The sequence below is a fragment of the Lepidochelys kempii genome, chromosome 6 (assembly GCF_965140265.1).
Source record: "Lepidochelys kempii isolate rLepKem1 chromosome 6, rLepKem1.hap2, whole genome shotgun sequence".
Taxonomy (NCBI): Eukaryota; Metazoa; Chordata; order Testudines; family Cheloniidae; genus Lepidochelys; species Lepidochelys kempii.
In genome coordinates this window covers 82875004-82896180 of record NC_133261.1, presented here as the reverse complement: position 1 = coordinate 82896180, position 21177 = coordinate 82875004, and the positions used below count along the sequence as shown (strand labels likewise).

The following is a 21177-nucleotide window of genomic DNA, read 5'->3' as shown; positions in this document are numbered from 1 at the left end:
AGCAACTCCCCACACCCTCTCAATAGGACCTATAAGAAGTATGATCATTAATGACCTTGTCTCATCAAATTTAATAAAGTTTGGTAATATGCAGCTGGTAAAATACTGGAACTAAATCATGTGGGAATTTTATATGCTATCTTTCTTGAACTAAATACATATGTAAAATATAACTGCATATCATAAACAAGGGCAGAATACAAGGTAGAGAACACACGTACCTCTACCACGTGAGCCTCACTGTGCAATCCAGGAGAACTCTGCATGATTCCAAGAGACCAGAGAAGAACTTCAGTGTATGAATGGATTTCTCCCAGGGATCATGGTAGGTACTATAATGGGTAATCTGAATAAAGTTAATGTGCGCATTGACACCCCTCAGAATTAAAACAGCTCAATTAACTATTTGAGTTATTTGATACATTAATACATTTTACAGGATTGAAGAGGCAGGATTTTTTGCTCACCTACCAGATTTGAAGCTAATGCAATTTATCAATTAACTTTTCTGCCATATACTATTCTGAGAAAGTCTATTTTAAAATACGAATAATTCTTGCATTTTTCTAAATATATGAAATAAGTGCATTATATTTATGACGGTGGGTTAGCTTGTGGGACAGAGATGAAGCATACAGAGTTCAGCATGATTTCCCAGACTGCAACAGGTTTGTTGAACAAAATATCAGAAGTAAACTTGATAAAACCAAAAATCTACACATGAAAAAATTCCTTCAAATCCACCTCTAGTCTTTGGTCTTATAAGTTTATATATATGTAGAGAGGTCAGTCACCCAATTGTGCTACTTCAGGTCTGTTTTCCACCAATATTCCTTTGAGTGATATGGTCTATGTAGCTGAACCAGGTAGAACAATGTTTGTTCCTCTTCAGTGACACATACACATAAATACAGCACTAATATCCATCATGATTACCAAAAATTTAACATGTTAATCTTTCTTTAGGCCAGAAGAAAGGCAATTTTGCAACAGAAATTAAAAACAAAGGTGACTCACTCCTGTCACTAGCGTAAAGGAGCTGCAGTGTTGACTTAAGTTCAGCACTCTGGCTGGTAGCGCATAAGACACCAGCACCGAAGTTCCTCCATACATCAGGAAGCCGGGGCCTTTTTGAAATAAAGCAAATACAGAGCAAAGGTGCTCTGATCCTCCCCAAGTATCTTCAGTGGAGAGCCCCAGTGTTCTCAAGTTCTTTCACTTTAATTGTATTTAAGTCTAAAAAGTGTTGGAAACTCAGAATCTACACCAGCAAATTTTAAATTAGGCACTGCTGCCCTTACACATAAAGAGACTGATTAGTGGTGTATAATAGAGAGGCCCTGGCAGCTGAGGATTGCTGAGGTACATAGATGACACAGCCACATCCTTCTCCCCTTGTCACATCTCTATAGCGTGGGTAGAAGGGAAGACAAGTTAGAGCCGCTACAGCAGCCTTAAATCATCAGAGGATTCGTCAACGTAGGGGAATGGCCAGATCCACTGGGTTTATGGCCACGTTCTACGAAAGACGTAAGTAAATTTGCCACAGCACTCTCATTCTAAAGCACATTTTCAATTAGTATGGCTTTTATTTAGTTCAGTGAGCCACATTATACATTTTAAAAAAAAGAAGTTAGAAGTTGCCTTAAGGGTTTCAAAGCATTAGGCCCTATATAACAAACATACTTATAAAAAGTATAGTTTCCATACTTTCATACACAGGATTTATTGTTTTGTGATTCAGACCATTAGTTGGTAAGGAACAAAATAAACAGTTCAGCATGACCAGAATTCAGCACACAGACTCGTTTGTTGTTGTCTTTAGAATAAAAGACTCACAGAAATATAGGGCTGGGAAGGACCTCAAGTATCTTCTTCTAGTCCATCCCCCATGCTGAGGCAGAACCAACTACACCTAGACCATCCCATCAGGTTTTTGTCTAACCAGTTCTTAAATACCTCCAATGACCACGATTCCACAACCTCCCTTGGAAGCCTATTCCAGGGCTTAACTAGCCTATTAGATGGATATTAGGAAAAACTTTCTAACTTAAATCTCCCCTTGCTGCAAATTAAGCTGATTATTACTTCTTGCCCTACCTTCAGCGGACAAGGAGAATAACTGATCACAATCCACTTTATAACAGCCCTTAATATGTGTGAAGACTGTTATCAAGTTCCCCCTTAGTCTTTAATTTGGACGAAACATGGCCTGTTTTTTTATCCTTTCCTGAGATGATGACGTCAGGTTTTCTAACTCTTTTATCATTTTTGTTGCTTTCCAAATTGAACTGTCTACAATTTGTCCACATCTTTCTTAATGTGTGGTGCCCAAAACTGGACACAGTACTTCAGCTGAGGCCTCACCAATGCTGAGCAGAGAAGGACAATTAACTCCCATGTCTTATGTAACACTCCACACCCCAGAATGATATTAGCCTTTTTCACAACTGCATCACACTGTTGGCTCATATTCACTTCCCCGCTCTCAACCGATCCTTTTCTGCAGTATGACTGCCTCGTCATTTATTCCCCATTTTGTATTTATGTATTTTATTTTCCTTCCTAAGTAGAATCATAGAACTGGAAGGGACCTCAAGAAGTTTTCTAGTCCAGTCCCCTGCACTCATGGCCAGACTAAGTATTATCTAGACCATCCCTGACAGGTGTTTGTCTAACCTGGTCTTAAAAATCTCCACTGATGGAGGTTCCACCACGTCCCTAGGCAATTTATTCCAGTGTTTAACCACCCTGACATTTAGGAAGTTTTTCCTAATGTCCAACCTAAACTGCCCTTGCTGCAATTTAAGCCCAATGCTTCTTGTCTTATCCTCAGAGGTTAAGAAAAACAATTTTTTCTTCCTCCTCCTTGTTACAACCTTTTACATACTTGAAAGCTGTTATCATGTCCCTTCTCAGTCTTCTCTTTTTCAGACTAAATAAACCCAATCTTCCCTCCATAGATAATGTTTTCTAGACCTTTAATCATTTTTGTTGCTCTTCTCTGAACTCTCTCCAATTTGTCCACATCCTTTCTGAAATGTGGTACCCAGAACTGGACACAATACTCCAGTTGAAGCATAATCAGTGTGGAATAGAGCGGAAAAATTACTTCTCGTCTCTTGCTTACAACATTCCTGCTAATACATCCCAGAATGATGTTCTCTTTTTTTGCAACAGTGTTACACTATTGATTCATATTTAGCTTGTGATCCACTATGACCTCCAGATCCCTTTCTGCAGTACTCCTTCCTAGGCAGTAATATCCCATTTTGTATGTGTGCAACTGATTGTTCCTTCCTAAATGGCGTACTTTGCATTTGTCTTTATTGAATTTCATCCTATTTACTTCAGACCATTTCTGCAGTTTGTCCAGATCATTTTAAATTATAATCCTATCCTCCAAAGCATTTGCAACCCCTCCCAGCTTGGTATCATCTGCAAACTTTATAAGTGTACTCTGTATGCCATTATCTAAATCGTTGATGAAGATTTTGAACAGAACCGGACCCAGAACAGATACCTGAGGGACCCCACTCATTATGCCCTTCCAGCATGACTGTGAACCACTGATAACTAGTCTCTGGGAAAGGTTTTCTAACCAGTTTTTCACCCACCTTATAGTAGCTCCATATAGGTTGCATTTCCCTAGTTTATTTATGAGAAGATCATGAGGGATAGTATCAAAAGCTTTACTAAAATCAAGATATACCACGTCTACCACTTCCCCTAATCCACAAGGCTTGTTACCCTGTCAAAGAAAGCTATCAGGTTGGTTTGACATGATCTGTTTTTGATAAGCCCATGCTGACTGTTACTTATCACCTTATTATCTTCTAGATGTTTGCAAATTGATTAATTGTTTGCTCCATTATCTTTCTGGGTACAGAAATTAAGCTGACTGTTCTGTAATTCCCTGGGTTGTCCTTATTTCCCTTTTAATAGATGGGCACTATATTTGCCTCTTTCCAGTATTCTGGAATCTCTCCCGTCTTCCATGACTTCTCAAAGATCATTGCTAAAAGCTCAGATATCTCCTCAGTCAGCTCCCTGAGTATTCTAGGATGCATTTCATCAGGCCCTGGTGACTTGAAGACATCTTATTTGTCCAAGTAATTTTTAACTTGTTCTTCCTTATTTTAGCCTGTTCTGATCCTTCCTCATTTTCATTGGCATTCCCTATGTTAGATGTCCAATCACCACCAACCTTCTTGGTGAAAACCAAAACAAAGAAGTCATTAAGCACCTCTGTCATTTTCACATTTTCTGTTGTTATTCCACCCCTCTCCCCCCCCCGTTTGAGTAATGGGCCTACCCTGTCATTGACTTCCTCTTGCTTCTAATGAATTTGTAGAATGTTTTCTTGTTACCCTTTATGGCTCTCGCTAGTTTAATCTCGTTTTGTGCTTTGGCCTTTCTAATGTTGTCCCTACAGTCTTGTGTTATTTGTTTATATTCATCCTTTGTAATTTGACCTAGTTTCACTTTTTGTAGGACTCTTTTTGATTTTTAGATCACTGAAGATCTCGTGGTAAGCCAGGGTGATCTCTTGCCATACTTCCTATCTTTCCTACACAATGGGATAGTTTGCTCTTGTGCCCTTAATAACGTCTCTTTGAAAAACTGCCAACTGTCTTCTATTGTTTTTCACCTTAGACTTGCTTCCCATGGGATCTTACCTATCAGCTCCCTGTGTTTGCTAAAGTCTGCCTTCTTGAAATCCATTGTCTTTATTTTGCTGTTCTCCCTCCTACCATTCCTTTAGAATCATGAACTCTGTCATTTCATGATCACTTTCACCCAAGCTGCCTTCCACTTTCAAATTCTCAACCAGTTCCTCCCTATTTGTCAAAATCAAATCTAGAACAGCCTTTCCCCGGTAGCTGTCTCCATCTTCTGAAATAAAAAATTGTCTCCAATACATTCCAATAATTTACTGGATAATCTCTGCCCTGCTGTGTTACTTTCCCAACAGATGTCTGGGTAATTGAAGTCTCCCATCACCACCAAGTCCCGTGGTTTGGATGATTTTATTAGCTTTTTTAAAAAAAGCCTCATCCACCTCTTCTTCCTGGTTAGGTGGTCTGTAGTAGACTCCTACCATGACATTGCCCTTGTTTTTTACCCTTTTTATCCTTACCCAGAGACTTTCAAGAAGTCTGTCTCCTATTTCCATCTCAATCTCAGTCCAAGTGTATACATTTTTAATGTATAAGGAATCATCTCCTCCCTTTTTTCCCTGCCGCTCCTTCCTGAGCAAGCTGTCCCCTTCTATACCAATATTTCAATCATGTGTACTAGAAGTACTGTGCACTTGTCTCTATTGAAATGCTTCTTGTTGATTTCAGACCAATTCTCCAATTTATCAATGTCATTTTGAATTCTAATCCTGTCTTCCAAAATGTTTGCAACCCCTCCCAACTTGTCATTCACAAGTTTTATAACCATACTCTTCCACTCCATTATTCAAGTCATTAATGAAAGTATTGAACAGAACCAGACCCAAGATGGACCCCGTGGGATCCTAGTAGATATATCCCAACCCCCCAGTTTGATGTGAGTCGTTGATTACCCTTTGAGTACATTTTTTCAACAAGTTGTGCGTCCATCTTATAGTAATTTCATCTTAGACCCATTTCCTTAGTTTGCTTATGAGAATGTGATACAGGACTGTGTCAAACACCTTACTAAAATAAATATATATCACATCTACTGCTTCCCCCCTACCACTAGGCCAATAACCCTGTCAAAGAAGGAAATTAGGTTAGTTAGGCAGGATTTGTTCATGATAAATCCATTTTGGCTATCACTTTTTACCTTATTATCCTCTGGGTGTTTACAAATGGATTGTTTAATAATTTGTTCCTATATCTTTCCAGGTATTGAAGTTAGGCTGACTGGTTTATAATCCCCGGATACTCTTTGTTTCTCCTTTTAAAGATAGATACTATGTCTTTCTCCAGGTCTCTGAAACCTCACCAATCCTCCATGAATTTTCAAAAATAATGGCTAATTTATATGTTTATATATATATATATAATACTCTACATTAGATGTCAGTATTATATACGATGTTCACATTGGAATTCTATTCTAAAATTATAATGATCCCCCGACAAATGAATAGTATCCAATGTATTTTTTTCTACTTCTACTTGTCATAAAAAATACTTTTGAAAGTCCTCCTGAAGCTGTAATTTCTCTTGAACATGGACTCTCTTCCTGTTCATTTGGACATTGCCTAGTGCAACCAGGCTGCAATTATGATTGGGCCCTCTGTGCACTATGGTACTATAAATTTTAAATTATTTTTCGCAGTAAAGACTTCCATTTTCTTCCCAGTTTAGATCCAACATTAGTAAAAGTCCTTTAATCAAGAGGTCTGATGGCATTCTATATGACTAGAACATCCATCTATTCTAATATCTTGTGGGGTAGGTCAATACAGCATGCAGCATCCCTTCTTGCCCAAAATAAGAGAGTAATCTGAACTCAATAAGTAATTGTTCTTGAAAGTTTTGCAGCTGAAGCCCCATTCCTAGAGTTGTGTTCATCAGTTTGAAGTGTTGCATCACATCAGGGTAGTCAAATCCTTGGAAAAATGGTTGGTCTTGGAGCATAACTGGATATTTTTTCCTACCATTTAAATGTAAATGATATAAGGTATCCAAATGAAAATGTAGACCTGTTAAAATTTTGGAAGTGGGGAGAGTCCTGTTAGATCTTGGTGATCAGCCCCTTAGCTAATTCTACTCTCCACCAGCCATGATTCACATATGTTACTGTGTGGTACATTAAGCAAGCTAAACGTCCTTTTTGTTATTGCAGCTATATTTAAATCTGATTTTACAAATAGAGCATCATATTTAAACTGTTTTCTAAACATATTAATGTAACTTGTTTTTAAAAAAGACAAAATAAGACAAGTATGGTGTATTCCTTAAATATGGTTAACAGCATTTTATGTTGAAGAAATATCCAGAGATGAATTACACAGATATAAAACTATCCCACCAATGTGATTCTATTTTAATTCAAGTCTACATGCACATCATTATCATGCAAACAAACAAACAAAAATAAAGCAAAAAATCATGGCACTAAAATGATGTTTACAAACCTCACTCTGTTTGCATGCTACATCCCCTTCTCCTACTCTGTCTTGTCTATTTAGATGGTAAGCTCTTCAGGGCAGTGACTATTTATTGTGTTTTCACTGGGCCTATCATAATGGGGCCACTTTTTTGGTTGGCCTCTTGGCACTACTATAATAAACAGAATTAATAATGCAATGACAGCTAATAAAAATACTTGGGTTTTAGTATATTTAAAATAAGCATAAATGTTTATTTGTAATATTCTCTAAATATGAACTGTCTTGGCATCATTATATAGTGAACATACATGGGTATCTAATGCACCTATATAAAACCTGGGTATAGGAAACCAATCTTATTTAATTAGTTTCTAACTTCACAGAATTTTGTTTTCCCCAGACTTACAATAGTAATTCAGCATGGTTTGAGTCACAAAAACAAACACCCCAAATCCTGCAAAAGGATCCACATGGGCCAATCATTGCGCCTGCATAGTCTGACACAGTTTGTTAAAATTCTCTGTGGTTAATTTATTTCTTGATACTTTAATAAACAGTTACAGTGTTGGTGAAAGCTCTAAAGCTTAATCCATTAAGAGCCATTCAGAACCAAAACAAACAAACGAAGCTTTAACCACTTCAGTGACAACAGTGCAGAACAAACAAGCAGTCTCCTTAGAAAATCCCAGCAATTTTAGGATCAATAGCCTCACTCGGTGCTCCTAAGTGATGAAAGCTAGAAGATCTCTGTTGTCGGCGCTTTTAAAAAATGTTTCTGGCAAAGCTATAGTTGCAAATTTGATAAGTTTAGTTTAGTAATACCCATGTAGTCCAGAAGGCTGACTTAAGTACTGTCACTGGCCACAATGAAAACAAACTAATTCAAACATCACTTCAAGCTGAAAATTGACTCTCTGTACCCATAATCTACAATGTGCAAATGCCTTTCAACAGCTCTCCAAGTTCTTATACTTAGAGTTTTGTGATTATTTTTTCTAATTAACAGCAATGGGATCTTTTTATAATGTTGGATAATAACGTTTCAAATGTTTCTGTGAATGCAAAACCAGTACACTGCCTTATATTTTTAAAGAATGCAAGACTGCACTGAAGTCTATTTAACCCAATATGCCAATATGATTATCAAATCAGCAAATACATTTATATATGGAAGGAGCAAAAATAAACACTTTTTTTCCTTCATGAGATTAAAAGCCTGTTAGTCCCCTTTCAAAACTCTGCCATTGTATATTGCCATTTGTGAAAATAGCCTTAGCTTCCTGGTAGATGGTCTTGAGGCTTAAATCAGATGTCAATGCAGCAGAATTTTGTATATAGTAAATCTGTTGCATTCTAGAGAATTAAAATCCATCCTGCATCTTTGCATATTCATAGTTACCCTTTTCAGTTTCCTAATTTTAAAATGCAGTAGCTCCTGAACCTGTTGTTTTGTTTTTTATTTAAATTTTGCAGTTATACTTAATTATAAACTCAGACGTGAAATAGGAGGACTATTTGTTATTTATCCAAAAAAGTCAACTGGTTTGTATTTTACCCATAAATTATCTGCAAGCATTAAATTATATACCTTCATAGGTAGACAACAGAGACTGTAGAGATTGCCTGAAACATGCTTTGAAGCTAATTTGTTTACTGAAAAGATTTGGCTACTTTTTAAATAATTTCTGTTATAATTAGCAGATTTTACTAAAGAGTATTGTATTTCATTTTTTTTTCAAATCAATAAATGAAATGTGTCCAACTTGAAAAATGTTAGCACTAACACTGAACCTTCCCAAGCTTTCCTGTTTACAAATTGAACTGTCCATCTGAATTCTACACAGGAAAGCCATAAATTGTAAGGCAGAAGTACATTAAAATACATGCCTTTACTGTGTGGTAGGAATGCTGTGTCGTTTACTCCTCATTCATTAGGATGCTTGATTGCATAAGCGAGTTGTCAAATGGTATGTGGGAGGCTGTAATGGCAGCATGTAGCTTTGTATGGAAAACAAATATGGCACTGTGAATATTTTTTTTCTCATCATATAGGTACCTGCATGTAGTGCTTGTGGGGGTTTGCTGAAAATGTTGTCAGCAAGTGAACCAATTCATCAAAAGCACATGTAAGTTAAAAGAAAGTTCTCAAAAGGAGAAAAACCAAACCATATAGACTTTCTGTAGCCTCACCAAGTGACAGACACAGACAACTTCACTGCTGCCAGAGCAACACGCTGCACAATTCATGAGCAAGCTATTTGTCACTGCTACAAGAATATCCTCCACAACTTGGCACCGGGGTCCTTGGATAGCCAACTGTGCTTGCATAGTATTGGAAGTGCTATCTTGTAATGGGGGGGGGGAAATGATCTGAGGCTCTCATTATTATTTCAAAATGTGTTATTGTATGAAAAACATCTCTCTTGAAACTATAAACATGAAAAGTTATAGGAAAATATTAGTTTATGGTACGTATGAAAAAGGTTATAATTATATTTGAAATTAGGGGGAAAGTGTGTATGGATTTCCTCACCACACAAAATCCCACTGTCAGAAAGACTGAGAATTATTATTCTATGAATCTGGTGTAATATGGCACACTTTCCATAATAATTTGTAGAAATAATGGGTCAAAATCATCCCTCGCATAAGGCTATTGCCTTAAATAGAGTTATAGCAGAGATGAATTTGGCCCAAGAACTTTGCAGGCTTAGTGCTTAATTTGAAGATTCCTTGGGAGTGAACCATTTCTCAATAACCGATCTTCGGTCTGCTCTGTTTCAGATTTTACACTTTCATGATTAATGTTATGTCACAGAGGACAAATCCTTTTATGCTACATGGTATCACATGTGGTATGATTCAATATAGCACAAAACGTTACAACCTCGGATGTGATCTCACCTTACAAATGAAAATTCATTTCATGTTGGATTTATATCCTAGCTAGCCTGAATTTACTGTGAATTTATGGTGTTAACTGGGAGCAAGAAACATGGATGAGTATTTGAAATCCAATGCAAATATTGTAGAGTTTATCTGCAAGCCAGATTGTACAACCCTTGTTCATGCTGGTGAGCACATACTTACATGAGTAGTTCAACTGAAGTCAATAGGCCCACAAGTATAAGTGCTGACTAATATGAGGGAGGATGACGCAATCTAGCGCTCAGTGATTATATGATATGTAAACATGTCTGTGTTGAAAATTAATAACAAAATTAACAAGAAGCAAGGGAAGTTATTTAGGGAAATGCCAAACCACAACACAAAACACAAGGCTCTGAAAATGTGAAAAAAGGAATCCAATGTTTTGAAGGCCTGCTCCATTATCTGTGCTGTCTGTTGAAAGATGGTAGGAAAATGATAGCAAACTCCTTATCCTCAGTTCTGGTGAGCAAAGGGATAGAAACAGTCTATTTTCAATGGCACCAGGAAGAGGGTGTGACTGGGCAGTGCTGAGCATGGGCACAAACAATAAATAATAGAAGCCAAGAAGGACACCCTGAGAGAAGAGATGGGAGGTGGGGAGAAGAGAGAGATGCCCAGAAGTAGGAAGGCCAGGAATTATGAGAACTGAGGAGCTAAGAGAAAGGGGTAAGGTAAATGAGCATGAAACAGAAATAAGAAAGAGGGAAAACGTATAGCAGCTGCATGGGAGATGGCCTGGTGGAAACAGTATAGTAGAGAGCTGTAGAAATTCTAACTCTGTGTTTTGAGAGCTTTGCTGGTATTAACTTAGCAATTCCTATTAAAGTCAGTAGGATTCTTATGAGTAAAGCTCTATATAAGTCTTGGAAAATGTACTTCCTAGTCCCTGGGGAAGATATGTGTCCACTAATGCTAATTAGTTTATTTTGTTCAGTTCTTCCTCTGTACAGTTAGATTGAAAGTTGACAAAAGAAAGTCACAATAAAGATAATGGGCTAAATCCTATCTCCAAAACCAAGCCAAAGTTTGGTTTGGGATGGGGAAAGGAATCATCTCCCCCAAAGCCACTGAGTGGCAGTAGAGTTGCTCTACTCCAGGCCTGATCCTGTAACATTTCTTTACTCTTGCTGCATGGATGGCATTTGTATTGGATACATGGAGGGGCAGATCCGCTTTTCTTCTCTCCACCATGCAAGGTTAGCATCACTGATGTTCAGGGAGCCTTTGTGGACCTGCTCCTTTCTAACTCAAGAAATCATGCATGAATTTACATTTTAAAGTAAGGCTCAAAGGGTGTGAGCTTAAAAATGCTAGTGCATTGATTCAGCCCACAAAAGAATCTGCATGTGCAAATGGGAATCAGGTAAAGTGCACATTGCAAAGAGTGGATGTGCACTTGAAGTACGTATGTGCACTTACCCAATTTATGCAAGCAAGTTCTATTTGTATGTCTAGTGGAGTCATGCATGCATACAAAAGGGAGACAGAGAATAGACTGTCTAGTGTCTGAGATCATGTTATTGTCATTATTAAAGTCCATAGACTATTTTCCACTCTAGTATAGAGTAGACAAGAGTTTGGTACTTCTGTACATTTTTTCCCACAGATTCCTAAACTTTAATATAAGAGAAACAAACTGTACTGGTATTTTCAGACAATTACTCAGTCACCATTTGTCCGTGGCCAAATCCATGGATCAGGTTGCTTGTGAGATTATTCAGACGTAGGAGGCGTGGGGAGGGCAAATGCCAGAGGAGAATAGGGAGGCAGCCTTCTAGAAAGTCCACCGAGAAGCTGCAGAGCCACTTCAAAGTGGTTACTACAGTCTAATGGGTGCTGGATTTTCCTCAACACAGGCAGAGAATGTGAGGTTCCAGGCAGGTTCCTCTGAGACCACCCCTATACACTGTGGCATACTATGAGCCTCCACAGACCAGGGCTCCATGCCATGCTGGCTCCCCCGCCCCCATAACTAGCCTCCCCCTCACAGACACAATCACACTTGTTCTACTGCCAGGTGTCCCTCTGAGACTGAGCAGTGAGAGTCTGTATGTGTTCCCTACTGATCAGAGCACTAGACTGGGAAATGCGTATTCTGGACTCTGTGCTTCTCTCACCAACTAACTTTCCACATCTCCTTAGGTAAATCACTAACCACTTTCTGACTCAGCTTTCTAAAACGGTAGGTTAGGGATAATAATACTTTCCTACATCAGAGGGGTGTTTTGAAGTGGTTGACTGTAAATTCAGATTTGAGGCTTATTTTATTGATGATATTTTGGGGTGAGTTGTGAGAAGTCCCAAGATAATTAAAAATATACTCTGTCATTAAAACTAGATCAGATTATTGTTGTCACTTTCCATACAATGTTGAGTATTTAACATTAAAATGCTATAAATTAGAATAAAACAAAAAACACAGCTGTTTCCTCCTCCTTCTTACATTCCAAGCTGTCCACCATTTAGACCAGATCACATATCCTTAACAAAATAGATGTTGAAAGATTTTGTACACAAACTAAATGTGCATTGAACTGGGCAGAAAACTCTTTATTTAGCCTTACATTTTTTCAGCATGCTTGACCCTCCCTGTGGATAATGGAGTACTTTTATTTTTAAAGGTGGTAATGAGCCATCATCTGTTTTAAAAGAAGACACTGCAAAGAATTTATTTGGTAAATTTGAGAAACTATAACCAGTTTGCAGGACGTTAGTGTAGTGCAAAGAGAATAGATATTCAGGATTCCTTTTTTCCACTCAAAGCATTAAGAGGTCTATTCTCCAACTACAAATTCCATTAACATTAATAGCATTTAAGCACACAAATCCCTCCCCAATAAGTATTCCTGAGGAGTTAAATTCATTAAGAAAAATTGTCTTTGCAGTCAGGTTGTGTTTTTTCCACACTGTTTGCTCCCCTGAAAGTTGGATACAGAAATCAGATATTGACATAAGAGGGACAATGGGCCTTCTCCTGCTCCTATTGAAGTCATTGGTGTTTTGCAACTGACTTCAGCTTATGGAGAAGCAGGCCCATTAAGTGTATCGTGCAAAACGAAAATACATTTCCCTGCTTAGAATTTATATGCAGACTGATCCATTAACCTTTTCCTCATGTAGAATTTCCAAAAGTACAGAACTTTTTGACGTAGCTGAAACTGCTGCATTGAACAAAACTGTTGTACCAAGCTCTGCTGCTGATGTTACTGCTGCTCAACTAGCTTTTATGTTATAGGCTTCAGATGCTACACTTCAAAGACTTGAGGATCAAACTCTGCCTTGCTGCATGCCAAGAAAAGGAAGTTTTACTTTAGTCCACAATGGACTGATTGGCCTGGTGCAAAAGGTCACCAAACACTACAAATGCCTGCTTGGGACCAAAGCTTAAAAGGGAAATCCTGCCAAGCAAGATTAAGGTGTCTATTCTCTCTTCAGTATGCATGCATAACTCCCCTTAGCATCAAGCGGAGCTATGCATGCATGTTAAAAGAAGAATAGATGTTTAAGTGTGCAACAGGATCTTGCAATGTGTCAGATATCTTGCAAGAGAGACAAGAAAACTCTACCACAAGAGAGGAAATCTCTGAAAAGCTTAAGAACAGTAAGGGGAAGAAAAAGCACAGTCTATTCATCAAATGATTTAAGGGTAAGGCCTTAAATCCTTACTGGGGCAAAATTCTCAGTGGAGTTAGTGGGAGCTTTGCCTGCATAAGGATAGAGTAAACACAGAATAAGGAAATCAGAATTTGGCCCTTTGAGATGCCCTATGTGCAAGATATTCATGCATTCAGTTAAAAGTATGATTGGTGCACTATTATTACAGTGGGAGACAAATTTATTGCACTTGTGAACATGGGCAGATTGGTTCAGTAATACTGAATACCTTGATAGGCACTTAACTGCACATATCAGAGTACACAAAGAATAATAGAAGCAGCTTCACTGCAGCTGAGCCCAATGTGGAGGGGCTGAATGAATGTTCTGACCCTGTTACTGTTTTCTCTGGTCCCTTAGGCCCACTGTCCATTTTAGTTGCTTGCTGTGCACCGGAATCTGATCCCTTGTTCATGCAGCTTCTCAAATACCAATGGTTTTCATATAACACAAGCTCTTTACATTTGTACTAAAAACTGGGATTTTTCAGGACATGTTCAGGAAGTTAAAGTTAATGCTGCAGTGCTGCCTAGCCTGTAGACCAAAGGAAGAGTCTTACTCCCTGAAACTTCCACCACACTCATGACAGTCTAGAAGATTCAGTGGGAGAATCACTCACCTAACAGCTGCAACAGGAAGCATCATTGTTTGTGAAGAAAGAGCCGGAGGAAGGAGAATCCTCCTGCTTTTATTCTTTTTTGCCAGTACTAGAATTTCCACAGTTACATATCCCTACCCTATCATAGTTAAGGGCTGGAACCAAGAGCAAGGAAAATAATATTAAACATTGTTATTATTTTATTATAAAATGTCACATATAGAGAACCAGATGGGCTGACATTAAAAAAAGTAATATTTACATATTCAGAGGAGAAGGAATTGGTCTATATGCAAGATTATCTGTAGGCAAGGCTGAGATGCAGGAAAAAGAGGAAGAAAAACTAATAAATTGTAAGCTGTTATGATGGATGGAGTTGCTCAGAGTTTTAACACTGTAGCAATTACTTTTGCAATGTACAGTATGTACAGTGGGGTGAGTCTACATTTTTAATAGACAAGAAAGCTGAGAGACGGGATGCTTAGTTATCTCGAGCAGTGGTTTTTCAAGAAGAACTGGAAAGAGAAACAGATTTAATAGGACGTAACATTCCACTGATAGTGCCCTTTTAAATGGCAAAGGCAGGGTAAAAGAGGAAGGAAATTTCCTGGAGCCATGCCAATTAACAAGCTGTTTAATTAATATTCAGCCCACCATCCAAAACTTTGTTGGCTTACAGCTAAGACCATTTAAGTGCAAAAACTACCCTGTGCAATCACTGCAACACAAGAAAATGTCCAGTTAACGCAATCTTATTTCATATACTGTAAAAGCCACAAGTCATATCAACCAACTACTGACAGACTCTGCAACTCCACAAGACACTCCTTGACACACCCAACATATACAGAAACACAATGAACACATCAAATTCCTCTGAATCATATAGATTAACCCAAAATACTACAATTTTTGGAAATGTGTATGACAGGATGTTTGTTTTTTGTCGAGTGTCAAACCAGGAAATGGAATATGTCATAAGAAAGGGAAAAAATGGCCTTGACCTAGAACAGTGTTAGAGATCCAAGGTAACTGAGGTAATACCTTTTATTGCACCAACTTCTATTGGTGAGTTTTTGAGTTTACACAGAACTCTTCTTCTTGTCTGAAGAAGAGCCTTGTGTGGCTGGAAAGCTTGTCTCTCTCACCAACAGAAGATGGTCCACTAAAAGATATTACCTCACTTACCTTGTCTTTCTAATATCCTGGGACCAACACGGCTACAACACTGCACACTAGAACTGGGAGTATGTGTGTGGGAAGGGAATTGTTTGGTTTTTGGTTGGTTGGTTGAAGGAGGTAAAAGTTACATGCTGAAGTGAAGGAATGTGTGAGATGTGCCTAGTGCTGAAAGGTTGAAGTTTGGTTTTTAGCTTGTTCACAGGATACAGAGCAATTCAAGAGGGAGTGTGTTAAGACCTAAGTAGATGAGGAAAATATAGCCTGCTCTTAGTTTTCCAAGTGGCGAGGCTGAATAATATTTATGGGCCTCCAGGGGTGAGGGTGGAGGGGATTGAAAAAAAATCTATATTGAATTTTGTAGCGAGAAATATTTACATATGCCTGCACTGAGCACCCAAATCCATATGCTCTCCTCTAATGACTTTCTAATTTTGTTAGACCTGCCTTATTTTAGGACACCCCAGGGCACAGATTATTGTCTGTTATATCTTTTCTAATTTAGGCATCCAAACATTGATAATTCTATCCCTATGCAGAAAAGCCTTAAGCCCATATGTTGTCCCATTGACTTCAAGGTACTTCATGCAAACAATGAACTGAGTTTCATTTCTGGCTCTGCCATTCACTCACTGCATGGACTTGGGCAACTCATTTCACTGTGTTGTGCCTCAGCCTCCCCAGACCCTCTTTGTCTAATGGGATTAACCACGCTTGCCTGTCACATAGATGCAATGAGGCTTCACTCTTGTAATGTTCATAATGCATAATACTATTTTCACTTATATCTGTCTATCCAGCCATTCAGGTATTTATCGCCAAGGCTTCTGAGTGCCTGTCACACCTTCCGTTTTAAAATTTGGGCAACGAGAGACCATGGCATCACCAAGTCAGCCTCTACTAGTGAGATTCATATGGAGGTCCGGCTGCAAATTAAACCTGCCCTGCCTTAATAGAACCTGTGAACAGGGGAATTGCTGCAAATACTGCATGCCCTCCCATGAGCTGAATACTCCTGGAATGCAGCCAACTCCACTGGCACAGGTAGGAGGATTCAGTTTCCAGGGGTGAATCAAGCCTGAGCTCTCCTGGCTCCCACTCCAGGGCTTTAGCCACAAAAATAAATTTTCCCAAAGTAAGTTTTGGGTGAAAAATATCACCTGTGCCTTTAACCAGTGAATTCCAATAGAATAAGATAGAAACGGGACAATTCACTTGCAAAAGTGAGCCCAAAATAATCTCTTACCTGTTTATGTGGCTACAGTAGTCAACTTTTCTTTTCTCCGGAAAGATACAGGGCCAGCGGATTAGTGTCACAGTCAGTGCCTTTCTCCTGTGAACTGCACTCTTCTTTTGCCTAAGCACAATCTTACATATTTTTTAAATGATTAAACTTCTAATAAAAAAGGAGGAAATGGACAACTATAGTTTGATTTCTACACTGCCCCTAACTTGGCAGCTGGCTAGAATCTCTATTACTGTCCCAACTGAAACCCTAGTCATAAACGCCTCCTAAAGTTTGGGGCTGTTTAGATCCAAACCCTTGATTATAAACTCCTTAGGGTGTGTACCACAGGCATGATTAAAACAGTTATAGCTAGCTACCTGTATGGTCCACCACTCTAGTAAGCCCTATGAGTCTTTTTCTTCTCTCATTTGCACTAATAAGTATATCGTGCAGAAGGTGAACTAGGCACACAATGAACACCTAAGTCACTGTATAAATGACAATCCTTACCCAGTCCTTTGCATTTATGGCTGATCTCTGGTTGGAAGCATGACTTCCAGTAAGCTGCATGACCTCTAGTAACATGAAGCATATTTATGTAAAGTGGAAATTGGGGCTATTTTCCTATCATGTAATTACGAAAAACATATTTCTGAAAACATATTCGACATTTTGGAGTAGCCACATTAAAAATGTACAACAGAATAAGTTTGTTATTTTCCAAGGTATGAAATATTTTCTTCTTTTAGGGCCTGATCCACAGCCTTCTGCAGTCAACAGGAGTCCCACCCTGTCTAAAATTTATCTCTAATAAATAGACATCTGATAACACCCAAATATTTAGTATACTCACTGAAAGTTACCATGTTTACTGAACACATGGCCTGATTTTCAGAAGCACGAAGTACTGTACCTCCTGATGAAGTCCATCAGAGCTGTGGATGCTCAACACCTCTGAAAATCAGGCCGAGAGCATGTTGTCATTTGGAAACATACAAAACGTAATACGTTCCAATAAACACAGGACTGATTTAATTTTGTCTCTGTTCACTACATTGACTTAGTTGGAATACTGCTGAATTTATAGAACTGCATCCTTGTTTTTGCCAGATTCTGCCTCCCTTGCTCACACTGAGTAGTACTTTACTCAGAGTAGGCCCACTGAGCTCAATGGAAGTCTTCCAGGTGAGTTAGGATGGCAGAATCTGGCTCTTTGATAGCCGATAATTGTGTACTTTTTCTTATGCTAACCTTATTCCATTGTGCTCACAAGAAAAGTATGGGGAAGAAAGAAGAAGGAGAAAAAAAGCCTTTGCAAACCCCTGTTAAGATCTCCATTCATTGCAGGGAAGTTACGTATTCATGCTTTAATTGACAGTGGGGAGCATTTGCTGTTTGAGCTATTGAGCATCCTTCAATGGCCTCCGAGGTCAATACAATTTTTAAAGAGAATATTCTATCCCATGAAAGAGAATAATCCAAGTAGGATCTATTAACTTATGGAAGCTACCTATTTCTTTGGGATATTTTTGTGTGTTTGGGTTTTGGTTTTTAAAAAAATAAAATAACAATAAAACTTTAAAAATTGTAAAATCCTAGCATTTAAAGAAATATTCTCATGGGAACAAATTCTTCAGACCTTACTCAATTCTCTGGAGTAAGGTCGGGAAGGTTTAGCCCACACTGAACTGCAGTTTTTTCCAAACCAAACCAAACAGTAGCCTAACAGCTACCAAATTAATTCTTATTAATTCTACTTTTCTCACTCTGTTCTGACTCTAATAATTATTTTTGTTGTTTTTTTTAGTAGAACTACCCTTGCACTTATGTCATAAAAATTCTGTCTTTTTTCCCTTTTTTAATATTTGTATTCAAGACAAACAACAGGAGGTTGAAATCAGGCCATTTAAAAGAAACATCTGCTGACATTTATTCATATGCTACATGTTCCACTTTCATCATTGAATGTAATGATAAACACACATTCCAGTCAATAATGGCAATTCCCAGCCAAGCTTTACAAATGGTCTCTTTAACACCTAAATTGACAGCTCGGGAGAATTTGAGATAGAAGCTAAATATGGTACATTTGGACACTATTTCTCTAAGTCTAGAATGACTGAAAGACTTTAACAAGCACATACATTATAATATGTGGATATAGTCTTGACTTATACAGGTAAATGTCTCAGAGTGTTTCATAAAGTTTTGAATGAAAAAAAAATTAATATAAAAAACTGAAGAAGCTATGACTCTGATTACCTGGGAAAAAACAAGGGTATAGTTCTTTGAAAAAAGAAACTAATTATATTCTCTTTGAATAGGAGATCTTACCCCATATGGAAATGAAAAGCTGAAAAGTGTCCTTTTTAAAAAAAAAAAAGAAGAAGAAAAGAAGAAAAGAAACAAAAAGAAAAACTTTTAATCTGGTCTGATTATTACAACGTAGCAATCAGGACTTATTGTTGATTTTTTAAAAAAATATAAATTTCTATGATTATTTAATAAACAATATTATGATGAAAGAGATTAATTCCTTACCTGTGTGAAATTTTCATGTTATATCCTCTAGGAGTGTGCTATGGGTTGCCATACTGCAAACTAGTCTCTCCTTAAAAAACTAATGGTTTACAGCTTGATAACTTGAAATGATGTGCAATATACCGATTACATGTCTCATAATGGGAACAAAATAAAATTGTGTCACCACTTTGTATACATGTAAACATATTATTCTGAAAAATAATGATCTCTTTCTATGTATTTTATGTATGTCCCTTTCCCTTTTAGTTCAGATTGAGTAACCTTCTTAAAACTGAATCATAAACTGATTTCAAGTTGAACAGAAAATCACAGCTTTACCAAGCTCCTTCATGTGTGAATAGTTTCTCCCTTCAAAACTCTGTTGTAGTTCAGCACAGGTCATTCTTTATTTATCAAGAGAGAAAAAACTACACATTTTAAAAATAATGAATGTAAGAATAATTATAGGATCACAAAGTTAGCCTGCTTAGTGTACCAAAGTGTCAGACGAGGAGCAACTATACAAAACTGTAGCTCTCAGATTCGGGAAATTACTTTTCTGAAATCAATTCAGTTTAGACTAACAACTGGAAATTGATTTTGTTTATTTATACTCATGAAAAATTGTAATCTCAGAGTTACATTTTCTAGTCTTTTAATCTACTCTGTAGTTATGTGCAGTGAAGTAGCAAGAATTATTAGTCATAGCACTCAATCATGTTTTGTATCTATCTGTGACCCCGACTCTGCAAATACTTGCTATTGGATATAAGGGCCAATTAATTTATTATTGCCCTGCAGCGTGTGTGGTCACTCTGACCAGTAGAAATAGGGGGCGATATGCTACTGAATTAGAATGGTAACATTTTGCACTCATATTACACTCACTTTTCACTGGTGTAAATGACTGCATAAGATGCAGGGCAATGGTGAATAAGGCCCATAATGCTTTCTATCATGAGAAATCCCATTGAAATCAATGCCTGGTAGCAAGTGTTTGCAGGATTAGGTCCATAAATAGGTACAAACCAGAAGTCAGTGGGATTATGCATGATGGAATACACTATGCTTGGTAGCAAGTCTTTTCAGGATCATGCTCTAATTTATGCACCTTTAGGTTTGGGGCGTTCTTTGCTGCAAAACATCAAGCACCTTAGTATCTAAGCATTGAGCAAGCATTATGAATAAAGCATTACAAAATCCCCAAAGATTGCCATAATTCTGGAAAGCATTAACCCTTGTACCTTTTTTCTCAGCCTAGACATTGCCAAAATACATTGATAAAGAAGATGGAGTGGGGTTAATAAGGAAAACTATATGAAATTTTTCAATCTATCCCTATGTAAATGTATATATCTATAAATTTAGTTGCAAAAGAATTGGTTCAGAAAAGCAGAAAACAACCAAGATGACACCATTTTACCTACAGTGTCAAAAGAGCACTATAACAATATATACTATAAATATAGGCTATTATATAATAATACTGACTTAGATTGTGTGTGTCCATGTGCGTGTGTGTGTGATATGTCTCTTCCTAGTGGCCGGTCCCAGAAAAGATGGCAGCTTGATATTTATAGCTAATGGAATTACTCCTTTAGGTCAAGTTGTAGGGATTGATGCTTTTGTTGCTGAAGGTCCTGAGTTCTATCTCTGCTGCTAACTGGACATGGTTTGCTGCAAATGGTCTCTAAGGTCCGTGCGATTCCACTCTTCTATACAGTATGGAAGAGACAACAGCAGCAGCAAACCTAAAGAAAAGGAGTAGCAGTACAGAGAAGGAAAAGGAGATTGCATTAGTAACCTCTGTGCAGCCACTTCTAACTTGTCTTTTCCATTTTCCAGGAGAACATGTCCCACTAGCGAAGATTTAGAAGGGACTACTGTACACATCATATGCTCACTTCCAAAGCTTGTGAATGTGGAAATTCTTACACAATTAGTGATGATCAAGCCATGTGCTCTAGA

At 37.8% G+C, this 21177-nt stretch overlaps 1 long non-coding RNA gene across 1 annotated transcript; it reads left to right on the top strand.

Moving 5' to 3' along the window:
• The first annotated feature begins 9190 nt into the window (after positions 1-9190).
• LOC140913880 (uncharacterized) lies at positions 9191-19093 on the top strand. Its single transcript, XR_012159683.1, has 3 exons — positions 9191-9222; positions 16259-16502; positions 19011-19093. It is a non-coding gene; the product is annotated as an uncharacterized lncRNA (long non-coding RNA).
• The last annotated feature ends 2084 nt before the right edge of the window (positions 19094-21177 follow it).